The sequence below is a fragment of the Passer montanus genome, unplaced genomic scaffold (assembly GCF_014805655.1).
Source record: "Passer montanus isolate IOZ18808 unplaced genomic scaffold, ASM1480565v1 scaffold87, whole genome shotgun sequence".
In the NCBI taxonomy this organism is placed as follows: Eukaryota; Metazoa; Chordata; class Aves; order Passeriformes; family Passeridae; genus Passer; species Passer montanus.
In genome coordinates, this window is record NW_024374034.1 from 205,394 (window position 1) to 219,376 (window position 13,983).

Sequence of the window (13,983 nt, forward strand, 5' to 3'; positions counted from 1 at the left end):
ACAGTTCAGGATCTATTCATAGTTACACACAAATATATTAATAGTTCAATATTCTCCTGTATCCCACTTATTATTCAGTTACAGCCTTCAGGGCAGTATTCACATCAGTATGGTGTTTCCTGGAATTACTTGTGTGTCTTTTTTTTTTTTCTGGTGCAAAACAGTAGCAACGCATGATAACAAAATGCCTTTACAATGGAGGCGACTAACCACACTGTGAAGTCACAGACTGTGCTGTCTTTAAAGAACTTAGCTTGTAAATTCTAAATTCCTGAGGTGAAACTCTCTGCCTGAGGGTGATAACAAATATTGTTTTGCAAGGGTTATATTGCATCAGGTAAAGCTGCAATCATTTGCAATACTTTCTTCTTACAAATCTAAGAACACTTTCCAAGAGCTCATTATTTACAGGTTGGCAGATTCTGAGTTATAATGTGATTATCTTAACCATTTTATTAGCTACAGGGGCTAAAGTAAGTGGTCTCGACTACCTAACATGATTACCATGTACAAATAATCAATTATAAATTAATAATATAATATAATTAATTTTAATATAGTTATGCATAGTAAAGGATTCCATAGCATTGTAAAACATTGAAGCTGATTGCACATGAATTTGCATAGGTGGTTACTGTGTTATTGTGTGAGATGATATTGCCATATATTCTTTGGTAATATGGGCTAAAAGAGACTTTGAGGGATTATTTGTACTTCAAAAAAAAAAAAGAGAAATTTTTGCATATATTTTCAGCTGCCCAAGCATCACAACTGAATAATATCTAAAGATAATATTCATCAGAAATCAATTCTTCCTATTTAGAAATGTATATCAGACAGGGGAATATGGTACTAAGATAAATAAGTGTGGCAGTAAGACAAAATAGTGAGAACTTTCAGAGACTGAGATCTTCAATGATCATTCATAATCACGAGATAAGGAGTATTGCAGGGATATCCTCTGATTTTCTACAGCTTAGAAATATCTTTACTTAGACTTTATATGGACCTAGTGGTCTAAATTCTTCTGCTATCTAAATCAGAACCTGCCACTTCTGAATCTACTAGGCTTGTTTGCCTACAGTAACATTTCCCAGAAGTTTCTATAGGAATTTATTAGTAGATTTTGCAAGTTCTCCAATTCCACATTTTGATAGAGATGAACTAGCATTTCTGTTTTTGTTTAAAGCTTTCTATATTTTTCCCTCCAACTTTGTACCTAGCAGATAATTAAGGCTGGTGGACCACCTGATCTCTTCTCATACACTGAGTTTTTCCTTACCAATCCTCTGATGATAGTTCTACCTTCTGTTGTTTCCTCTTTCAGATATAATCTGATTTAGTAAATGCTTTGTGCTACTGTTTTGCAAATAAAAATAATTCATCGTCTGCCTGGAACGTTTTTGAGTCACAGTTTATTTGGCATGGAGGAAAAATGCATCTTCAGTTTATCGCATGTCAGCAACAGACAATTGTTACCTTCATATAAGTAGGAACATAATTATGCAGCCTGTTTGGAATTTTGGCCCAAATGAGAAAATTGTATTTTTTATGAAATCCCAAGTGTCAGCCATGTAAAAATCTCAATAACAAGACAATAACTTTTAAGATAGTCCCCTTAAAAAAAAAAAAAACCACAAAACAACAATAATCCAAAAAATCCCAAAACCACAACAAACAACCCAAGAAATATTTACATTATGATCATTATTCATCCTACAAAATAATAAAAGCAAAGTGTCCCAGCTACTTACTTGTTTTTTAAAGAATAAATTACTTTTGTGATGGGTGGGTTGTAATCATTCACACCTTCCGGTTCAGTAAAACAAAGGAAAAACATATTGGAAAACAAATAATATGACCATGGCAGGATTCACCCACATGTGACTTAGAATTGCTATGCAATTTACCTACATTTTCAGTGATTCTTACTCTGCTCCCAGAGTCTTTCTTATTCATCTGCCACCATAAAAATAGACTTTGTTTCATGAACTTTCTATGTTCATGTACTTATTGTGGTGCTGATTTCCCCTGTTTTCACCTATTTTTGATGGGCTCATAGAATTCTTCAAGGATGGAATAATGGAAATAGAATTATGAACATAGAAATAGACATACATAGACTAATAACTATGACCTTAAAATATCTCACAAATAGAGATAGTAGATGAGTTTGTAAAATTAAAATTTTGTCTAAAAAGTAGTATGATACATTCTCATGTGTTATAAGTGCATAAATAATGAAAATAGCTGATCCTCTATGCTCTTTGTACAATATGAGTAGTCTAAAGTGATCTCACGGTTAGGAGGAGACACTCTGGAATAAACATTTTCCCTATACCTGGCACTCCCTTCCTACCTATATGAAAGGAATTTCTTGAGTCAAACTGAAAAAAACCCTGTTTACTTAACAACCAAAGGGCCAAGGACATCATGGAAAAAAACTGAATAATTGTTAAATATTGAACCTCATCGCTGCATAGTAAGCTGGTGGATTTAGAGCTTTCTTTACCTGGATGGGCTTCTCTTGAGGTCCAGAGCTGGGATGAGATGTCTCGCAACCTCCCACTGATCTGTGGTGTCTGGCTGCCACCAATGGTCTGATTCTCAGACCAAAGCCAAACTGAACAGTTCCAGAAGAAGCCACAGCAGTCACTGGAGGATTGCTATAGCAGTCCTGGGAAAACCTCTTCCCTCAGTTAATAAAACCAAGCTAGGTAAAAGCAAATAAATGTAACTCCTTCCCTGCACAAAACCGAGTGCATAGAAGAGTGAGTGCTGAAACACAACTCTTGCCTGGCTCCCACCCCTCTCCTGGACCAGGCTGAAAGGTACAGGACGCATTTCTGGGCATAAACCAGACATATTATGAGTATTATCATTAAATCATCCCAAGACAAGTGAGTAGCTTTTTAACCTTTTACTCAAATGTCATTATTAGTTTGGGGAAAATAGGACAGATGATTTCACATTAAGCAAGCTTAGAGCCTCCCATCTGCCTCAATTAATTTTTATAATTCCAAAATTCATTGTGATTTGAACCTGTTGGTGCTTAACTAAGAAAGAACCTTACTAAATGTAGGTATTTGATTTGGCTGTGGAAATCTAGAGCTCAGATGTGTAAACCTTTGTGCCGGCTGCTGCTGCATTTACCTACATGACACAGGTTTGAAAATTTTGATGCTGCTATAGAAAGTCACAAATAAGATACTGCAAAATCATTGTTCATGCTATCAAAGTGACTGTGTTAAGCTATTTTTGTATTGTGCTTTTCTGCAGCTGGACCAGATACTGTTAATAGTTTTAGCCTGATAGATATTAGATATTAGCCTGAAAGAAAGTGGTGTCTTGGGCCACTGGGACACTTTGCTTTTATTATTTTGTAGGATGAATAATGATCATAATGTAAATATCATCAGTAAGTGAACAGGCTTGACGAGTGTCAGCATAGAACAGAAACTAATGGAAGGAAATTTCTCAGTTTCAGTACATGCTGCCTTAAACACAGCTTGTTAATCTAAGCTGTGAGAACATAGACTGGGATAGAATCCAAAAATGCTACTAAAATATTAAAATATGAAGACCAACAGGACAGAGATGAAATGTTAGCAATGTTAGTAAACATGTGAACAAAAATAATGTTGAGCTTAAATGACATGTTCCTTTACTGTTTGATAGCTTATGTATAGAAACACTATCAAACACAAACTGCAGTTGTTTGTATGTGTGAGTATAATGATTTTCCCCAAAACTTCAATAATATACAGATACATACACTTTTCAAAATTATTCTTTTTTTTTAATGAAGAAGGAAAGTATCAGATTGATTATTTTGTCCTACAAATTAATTTAAGTATTTATAATAATACTATTTTAATGCTAACATTCTTATATAAGACACAGAAAATAATGATTTCAAGAATCTTGAAATCTTGAAAGGAAAATCTTGAATGTAAAAAAAACCCTTATGTTATAGGGTCCTAAAGTAGGGCCTCAAAAACTCCCCACATCATAAATGACCAATCAACATATTCAGTAGGGCCTCAAAAAAACCTGACCCAGAATCATTGCCCAGTCACATACTGCATTAGAAATACAGAGGTGGCGTAAGTTAGTTTTCAGAAGCTTAATAGGATTTCTTCTCAGGAATACTAGTTTCAAGAGAGCATATGATAAAGCTTAGGTTAGAATCACTACTTGAGCTAATTGTGAACCTCTAGGAAATGTCGTCTTGTCAAGGTATAAACAAGGAGACTGTGGTTTCAATTACAAAAAGAGTGCAGGAACAATACTAGCACCCTTGGGGTATAAATAAAGTTTAGTTTTTCATAGAACAGCCTTGTTCATTTGTTCTGTAAAAAGGGTAATTTAAAAAATCTGGAACTCAGAAGGGACTTTCTTCTCAAAGTTACAGCTCACAGATTTTTTTCCAGCTTGGCATAGAAGTCAGCATGAGTCATGGAATAAATGAAGAAAAAGCTTATAATTTGGTAAGCTCCAGGCAATTTTAATTTCATTTTAATCAAAGAAGAATAAGATAAAAAATAAATTATGTTTGTCAACTGTAAAGTGCCTTCACATCCAAATTCTAACATGTGTAGAGAGTTAATGATATCAGGTTTTGTCTTGTTTCTGACCTGAGATTCATTCTAGATGGAAAACAAATTGTAGGCAGCAAAATAATGTTAGGATCAACTTGGTCACCAGATAACATGGCTTGACAAAATTTACATAATCCCAGATTTTTTATTTTAATTAGCCTTCATCATAATTGTTTAATTTAATCAAAAACCCCATATAATGTGGTGAATTGGAAGGGAACTACAAAGAATATTGAGTCCAACTCCTGGTCCTGCACAGCACCATCTGCCAAAAATTACAGTGTTTTTGAGAGCTTGTTAAAGACTTTTTGAATTCTATCAAGTGAAGAAACTTTTCCTGATGTTCCAGCTAAACCTTCCCTGATACAGCTTTAGGCCATTCCCTTGGATCCTGTAAGTGGTCACCACAGAGAAGAGATCAGCATCTGCCCTCCTCTTCTCACAAGCAAGTTGAAGATTGCAACAGGGTATCCCCTCAGTCTCCTCCAGGCTGAACAAAAGAAGTGTCCTCAGCCACTCCTCGTATGGCTTCTCTTCAAAGTTCTTCATGCTCCTCATGGACCTTCTCTAATATTTTAATGTCTTTCTTATACTATGGTGCCCAAAACTGCCCCAGCCTAGAGTAGAGTAGGACAATTCCCTCTCTTGCCTGGCTGGCGATGCTGGGTCTGATGTCCCCCAGGACAGGGTTGGCCCTCCTGGCTCCCAGGGCACTGCTGACTCAGATTCTACTTGCCATTGATCAGGACACCCAGGTCCCTTTCTGTGGCACTGCTTTCCAGTTTCTCATTCCCCAGTCTGCCCATACATTGAGGGTTGTCCTATCCCAGGTGCAGAATCCATCCCTTAACCTTGTTTCCCTTCTTATAGTTGGTGATTGCCCAGCCCTTTAGCTTGTTGTGATCTTTCTGCAAGGCCTCCCTGCCTCCAAGGGAGTCGATAGCTCCTTCCAGTTTCATATAATCTGTGAACACAGTATCCTTTCCAGTTCTTCATCCAAGTCATTTGTGAAGATATTGAAGAGCACATGGCCTAATGTTAGGCCCACTGAAATCAGAAGGCCATAACATGTGGTGGGTGGAATCTAAAACCATTGAAATTACTGTAAGACAAACCAATTTCCTAAATAAATGCAATGAATCTCAAAATTAGTGAAACAGACATGAAAACAATGTGAACATCAATAAATACAGATCTATTGAAATCAATACTTATGAGGAAAGAGATGAAAAAGTTTGAATTTAATTATGCTTAGAGTTTAACATTTTCTAATTAAATTTCTATAAGATCAAATTGTATTGAAATAATGTTTTCTGTATTAAATTAATAGATTTTTTGTATTATTTCATGAAGAAAAAAGTTGAGATCAAAGGCATTATCTTCACTATAGAGAGTCTCTGTATGTTCATACATAATATAGTAAGAGATCAGTTGTACTTTCTCAATATCTTTATAATTTCAGGCCACAAAGGAATAGCGGAAATAGTTTTGACATGAAAATAACAAATTCTACCTTTGTCCCATAATTTTCAAGATTTGTTGGTGCTATTAAAAGAGGAGAGTTTGGGCATGTGGCAATAGTTAGAATAAAGAAATCTAATTTGCAGTCTAGAACTTAATAGATGGGAATTCATTGAAATATTTTTAGTGAGAATTAACTCTAATAGGAAAATGCTCATTTTAAGATTTCCTTGTCTGATTTATTTTCTCTAAGAATTCTAAACTTAAATAATCTAAAGTTTTGAAGTATTTGTATTTGTTAAAATCAGACCTTATGTTTGAACTAAATATCTGAAAGATCAAAGGCAAAGCTCAGCAGAAACTAATGCAGGGTTTCTCCTCTCACCCAATGAACCCATTACTGATGAATTTCTAAGGATTCATTTCTGCATGTTTTATAAGCAGAGTTTTATTTTGAGAAAGGTAACCTACTGTTCAAACAAAACATCTTGAAATCTTGGAGCTAGTGGGATTAATATCTCTGATGATTTATTGTTCCTAACAGCTTCTATATCCAGCAAATGAGATTAATCTGAATCTGAATCTCTTTGGTTGGGAGAGAGAAACTATCTAATAGCCTTCCTTTAAAAATCTGATGAAAATCCACCTAAAAAAATGCTTTATAGATACATACATATAGATAGATATATGCCTATATATAATGCATATTTAAATAATGATTTCACAAAGTGGTAGAAATTAATAAGATTAGAACAGTGTGAAACAAGATTAAGCAATAGTTGTAAGCTATTCCATTTTCCCCTTGTTTATAAGAACATTTCTTTCACCCCCTCTTATTATTTGCTAAGAGAAACACAAAACGCAAACAGGTTTCCTGGAAGGGTTTAAATGGGCTCTTCTGAAAAACAATTCTAGGGTTCTGCTCACCCACTTAAGCCTTAGGAAGTGATTTGTGCCTCATGAGTGCATGAGATGAAATATTTCTCATCCTTTTCATAACTGGATTTTTATCCATTCCTGCAAATCTTATGTTTATTTTGTGTGTCCTGACCTATGAACTCACAATATTTTACTGCTTTGCATATGTATACACACTTTCTGGGAAAAAGAGGTCAAATATGACAACGATGATGATGATGATTATTATTATTATTGTTATTATTTTTGTTATTTAAAGTTAATGTTTCCAGCATATTTTGATTTTCCAGAAAGAATTCATTAAGGTTTTTGTACTTAAAAATGGTTATAACAAAATGTTTCTGTGGAACACTATTTAAATAAGAGACAATAATTAAAAATGCTTATTTTGACGAAGTAGCAATACTTTAAAATACTTTGAATTTCTCCTACTTGTGTTTTATTTGTCATTGTCATAAATTTTCATTTAAGTCATCAGTTGCTCACTGTCTGGGTCTGGAGTAGGGGAAAACTTTTCAAAAATTTAAATAGTATTAAAACCAGAATTATAAAAAGAGAAAGTCAAAATACCAATATAGTAGTCTTAATACCCCTTATTATTGTACAGTTATGAAAGCACCCAACTGTTCTTTAGAATTATTTACAGAGTAATATTGTTACTATTAGTAGCAAAATACTTTTGCTGCCCATGATTCAGTTTTTATGTGCTCATTTTATATGTAATCAGCAATATCTGATTTTGAGTCATCTGTCAATGAGCTTTACATAGATAAGCAACACTTGTATTAACTTGCTTATACTTTAAGCTAAGAAGTAATAATAGGAACGGGAACAATAAGAAAAGAAGAAAAGATTAAATAGGCTTTTTGCTTTCTTAGAGAATCTCTGCTACTGTAAAATTCTACAAAACTTACTACTTTGTTCCCATTGTTCTTTTTTATGTTAACAGCTTTCTCAAATTAAGAGCAGGTAACTGCACCTCACAAACTGTGCACTGGCATGTGGATTAGCATCATCAAGATTCATTGCCCATTTACAGTACTGTTTTTGAGCACTGCTTTGTATTTTTTAATTCCAAAATTGTTATTAGTGAGGCCATTGTTGTTACTTATCCATACCAGTGACTATGGGCAAATCCCTCTCACTCAGCCTAGAGGAGCAACTTTGAGCAAGTCCCACTGAAGGGAGTAATCTTCACACACACTGCTAGAATGGGTTTTTCAGAAACTAAAATTGGTGCTTGGCTTTTACAATATAAAATTATTCACAATCAGATGTCTTCAGGTCAGCAGCATCAGATCAGCAGCTCTAGCTAACTTATCAGTGCTATCATTTTTTGGTTACTTTATCAGGAACTTTGTCTTCCACATCTTCACCAATACCTGTTTCTGTCAGGAAACACTGTTTTCCATATCCTCAAAAAGTTTAACTTTGGGATTGGTGAATCAGGCTGATCTCAGCATTCTTCAACAGCGAAAGCAGAGTAAGGCCCCTTCTCCATCTACCACTGATAGCTTTGCGATAAGGGTTTACAGGAGTTTTGTCACCGTGTATTATGTTTGATATATTTATATTTATATTTATATTTATATTTATATTTATATTTATATTTATATTTATATTTATATTTATATTTATATTTATATTTATATATCAAGTAGCCAAATTCCTGTTTGTATAATAAATGATGATGTCTTTTTTTTAAAGGTCAGGTGTACCTGTGGAATGGCTTTCCAAAGTCAGAGTGACCTGTTGTGCTGAAGGAAGTGAAGAGGCATAGTGAGGCTGTGGTTATAGTATCTTGTTTGAGTGCCAGTGAGCCCTCTGAGGACCACTGTTATATTCAGGCTATGTTAAGTTCTCTGAAAAAGTTCATGGTGGGTGGCCAAGCAGAGTCTTAGAGATCTGTACTTTGTTTCTTGATGGTACTTCATGAAGAAACATGGGAAATGGACACAATTTCGCTTCAAGAAAATAAAACTGATTAACACCCTTCACCTATTTTGTGAAGATTTTTAATGAATGTTACAATCAAATTTTCAAACCATTAGTTATTCTGTCATTGTTGCCAGAAACTTGTGCATACATCTTATTTTAGCAGAGGGAAATGAAGCTACATTTAAGATGAGTAATACACTAGAACAAATGAATAATACACTAGGACATAGAAAACTTTTTAATAGACTTGTCGCCAAGAAATTTGTTCACTTTGCCTTCTTCCAAGTTTCCTTATCATGATATCTCCCTTTGTGATTTCTTCACATCTGTTCTAAAGAATATAGAGCATTACCCCTAATGATTGAAATATGATTGATGAGTTTTTCTGTATGGCACTGTGTAGCTGAAGGAGAGATGTATGAAACAAGTATCCTCCTGCTGGAAGACAAGCACAAAGCTATCCTAAACAAGTTGAGAAGCTAATCTTGACATACATTAACACTTTTCCCTTAAAATTATAGTCTGTGTACTAATCAACTTTACAAATTTTACTTTCTACTACTAAAAAACCCCACTGCACTGGTCTGTTTCTATTTTATTCAACTTCACTAAGTCACAGTGCACATTTATTTCTGAATTATCTTTCAACAATTTCATTGTTTTATATTAGTCTCAGTAAATCCCTTTATCAGCCTAAGATTCTGCTTTTCTGAGTCTTTTTGAAGTCTGTTTACACCTGTATATTCACTGGCTCCATTTTTTTAAAGTGTGGTAAATTCCACTAAGGCACACAAGTTCATCTCTTCCAAACCACTGATTTACAAAGTGAGGAAAATCAGCCCTAAATTTAATGCTTATAGCACCATTTCAGTCAAATTCTGCCACAAACTCTTTGATTTTCTGTGTCTAATAGCCATCTAGTTTTCTAACTTCTTTAGGATTTTCAGTCCTTCTGGCATGTCAACTGTTTTACAAAAACTTGTCCTGCTTTGTTTCTGAAGTAAACTTCTGGCAGGGCTGCTTGACCCAATAACATGGGGAAGAGGAAGAGAGTAATGGGTTAGCAAGCATGAAAATTTTTAATGGTCTTTAAAGATCATTAAGAATAAATGTGGTGACATGGAAGGAAAATGTAGAGGCTTCATGGATCTTAGATGAGACAGCATTCTGTTTTGCTCTACCCAATAAATTCACACTGACTTCTATTTTTTGAAACAAAAAAGTTAGAAAAATTCCAAAACAAAGATTGGAGATTAATAATGTGACAATGTCTATCACAAATAAAATAAATTAATATTAGCAACATAAAGCAAGAGATGAAATTTTAAGCCACAAGTCACACCTCACACAGCTGTTTTCACTGCTGCCATCAGTTACCAGTGATAAGCTCTGGCACACCCTGCAGCCTGAAGGTATGAACAACGGCATGTTTTTATTGGAGCTCTGGCTGGGTTGCCACATCTATTCTGATGAGTGCAGAAGACACGTCCTCTGCCATGTGGATACCATAGCTGAGCTACTTCTGGGAGGATGATGACCAACTAAACAGATATTTCAGCCTGATGGGCGACCATAACCTTCCCTTGTGAGCGGTAGGGTCATGTCCTGTCAGACTGCTCTGTCCACAATTCTCCTGATCATTTGTGCTTCTGAGACAGCTCTGTAGAGTAGTGGGGTCACCTGCAGTCCCTTAGGCAGCATCAGGCCTTCATCAGTGTCTCTTCTGAGAGACGCCTCATCCCAGCAGGTCTCTCTGCTGCCCTGATGCTTTCCTCCCGGGACTTCCTGGGACCTGCTTATCACAATGACTGACTGATTTAACTATACTATTTTCATTTTGATTTCATAGCTATTTTGAATGAAAAAACTAAGTGAACCAAAGTGGTCAAAAAGAGAATTTTATTTCAAAGGCTACTCTTCCTCAGCCTTCTGAATTTCTCCCAGAACTTGTTCCAGTAACTTGCGAGTGTGCAACTGTTTAAATGTACCATGGGGTGGTTTTATCTGTAGCTAAGCACAGGAAGCTGATACCGTCTATGTTATGTTTCTATGGCCTGGTTATTTGGTAGCGGGAGGGGGACAGGTACAGAAATGGGGGGTCTTTTCTGAGAAACTGCTAAATCTTCCACCGTGTCTGGCAGAGGCAATCCCTGATGGCTCCGAAGATGGACATGCTGCCAGCCAAAGCTGGGCAAATTTGAGATGATGGTAACACCTCTGGGATAACATATTTAAGAAGAAAATCAAAACAAAGTGGGACACAGTGTTAATTCCAGTCAAAGAAGAGAAGGAGGTGAGAACATGTGAGGGAAAACAACATGGAGACAAAGAGGTCAATGGAAAAGGAAGGGGAGGAAATGTTCCAGGCACCAGTGCCGAGATCCCTCTGTGGGCTGTGGTGAAGGCCAAGGTGAAGCAGCTTTGTTCCTGCAGGCCACAGGTGCTCAGGGAATGCAGAGATCTACCCACAGCTATGGGGAGGGGCCCATGCTGGAGCAGGTGGATGCCTGGAGGAGGCTGTGATCCAGTGGGAGACCCAGTGCAGAGAGTGGCCTTGCTTCTGGGCTGGAGCAGCCTGTCCTTGGAGGAATGCACCCTGTGGAAAGAGTGACCCACATCACAGTCACAGCAGTTTTGGGAGGACTGTCTGCCTGTGGGGGCAGTTCATGCTGCAGTAGGTGTGGTTTGGCTGCTGCTCGTGAGAGTGGACCCACACTGGAGAAGTTCATGGAGAGCTGTCTCCTATGGGAGGGACCCCACGGCCTCACAGGGGAAGGACTCCTCTCTTGGAGCAGCAGAAGAAAATCTCAGTGATGAACTGACCAAAACCTCCATGCCCTGTCTCCCTGTGCTTTTGGTGGGTGATGCCTTGGGTATGCTTTTGTATTTTTCAGATCCTCTGCTGCCTGGTATGTAACTCTAAAACTTCATATTAGGTGTTATTAAGTTCTCTTCACAGGGTAGTCAGCCAAAACAATCCCTTCCCAGCTACAGAATCAAGGACAACCATTACCCAAAAAGCATAAACAACGGTGGAGAGAAGGGGGCAAGCCAGAGGGTTGAGACTTCATGACCTGGAGCTGTAACTGGACAATTGAACCCACTATGTAGATGAACCAAAAGTTATAAAAGTGTAAAAACTTGTTTCCAGGATCCATCTTGGATTCAGCTTGGGTACAGCCCTGGCCAGGCTCTTGTGCTGCTCAAAGTCTTTTAAGGCCTTTCAATAAATTCCTATTTTGTCCATTTAGCGCTGTCTAGTCTCTGTTCCTGGTCAGCCTTTCTAGGCATCAGTTCTGGCATCCCAGATAGGACAGAAAGGCATCTGGAAAACCCCTGGACTGGAAGGGAGAGAGGGGTTGGGATGGGGGGACGGGTCTGGGGCGGGAAATGTGTTTTAAGGGCTTATTTTACTTCTCATTATCCTCCTCTCAAATTTTAGTAATAAATTCACTTTGTACTTCTAAGCTGAGCCTGTTTTGCCCTTGGAGGGTTTTCTCCTGGTCCTTATCTCACCTCATGAACCTTTCATTTAATTTCTCTCTCCACTGGCCAGTTGTGACAGGGGAGGGTCAGTGAGTGACTGTCATGGGTGCCAGGCATTTGGCCAGTGTCAAACCATGACACCAACCAACAATCTTTTTTTTATCTGGGACTACACTTTAACCAATGTGGTTGCAAAGAACAGAAATAACTGTTTAATTCTTCAATACCATATTGAAGAATTGTAATAACATATTTATACTAAAAAGAAAAATTGTTATTAAGGAGGTCACATTTCAGAGTTTGTAGGCTTTCTGATACGGGAGTTTACACAGAGGAAATGTGAGCTATTCAAGGAAGACCTCTATTTTGCCTTTTGCTTCAGAAATAAATGCATTAATATTAAATTATTCTTATATTTTATGTTAATCAGATCATATTCCCCTTTCCCCCCAAAAATATTATATGACTAACTAGAATGAGTTTTAGTTTAGCTAACTCTTTATTATGTCACTATAATATCAGGATAACACCATCATCTTTGCTGAGACTGCTCAGGCAAAGCAACCTACTCGGGAGATCTTTTATCTGCTGATTTTGTAAGTACATGCTTGTGTCTCAGCTGCTACACATGAATGATATTTAAGGCTTTGTGAAGACACCACATAAAACCTTTCCAGCTTTAAGAAACATGTGACAGAAAATGTAGTAATTTTATAACATGGAAAAGTTTTAGACACATATTAAGTTTTGTGTGACTGTTACCTCAGTTCTTTCATTGTAAATATGCATGTAAGTTGTGTCATACATGATTCACTAATTTAAACAATATTTATAATACCAGCAACTTTACATCCAAAAAAAATCAAATTATCTCAAAAAATTCAAATTATACTACAATTATTATAAATTGTTATCTACTTTACTCTACAAGTGGTCTACAAAGTCTCAGCTAACAATGAGTTATGTGTCTTTTTTTAAGACTCGCGTTCCAGGCATCTCAATAAGGAATTCATATATTTGAAAAAAATCCAAGTAATTAGTAAGAGTGAGATTTCCCTAAGACCTCTATTTTATATAAATGGTTAAATGATTTTATGCTATCATATAAACATTACTGGGTTTTAAATGTCAGGTATTTAAATTCTGAGTTTAAGGAGATTAGTTTTCTAAAAGTATATTGAATCTGAGATCTGTTGCATTGGGTAACTTTTTAATATTGTATGAAAAAGCCATGAAAAAAAGAATTTTCTTTGGCAAGGAAAATCGCCAGTATTTTATGTGCCACAAAATACTGCTGATGTATTTCCAGTGCCTAGAATACATACAGGTCAATTTATAATACCTAAAATTCCTGCCTATATGGATTCAACAAATAAGTCTGTTGTTTTAGTGTTATTTTTATTTTGTAAATGAATGGGAAATCTTAACTTTAACTGTCATCTATAAGTGAAATTTTACTAAGGACCTCTATATTTTTTGTCACATCCCAAACCGCTTATTTGCACTTGATCTGTAGATGTTTGATCATTAATTTTGGCAAACCCATCATACTCAGTGCAGGAGGGAAGAGAATTTACAA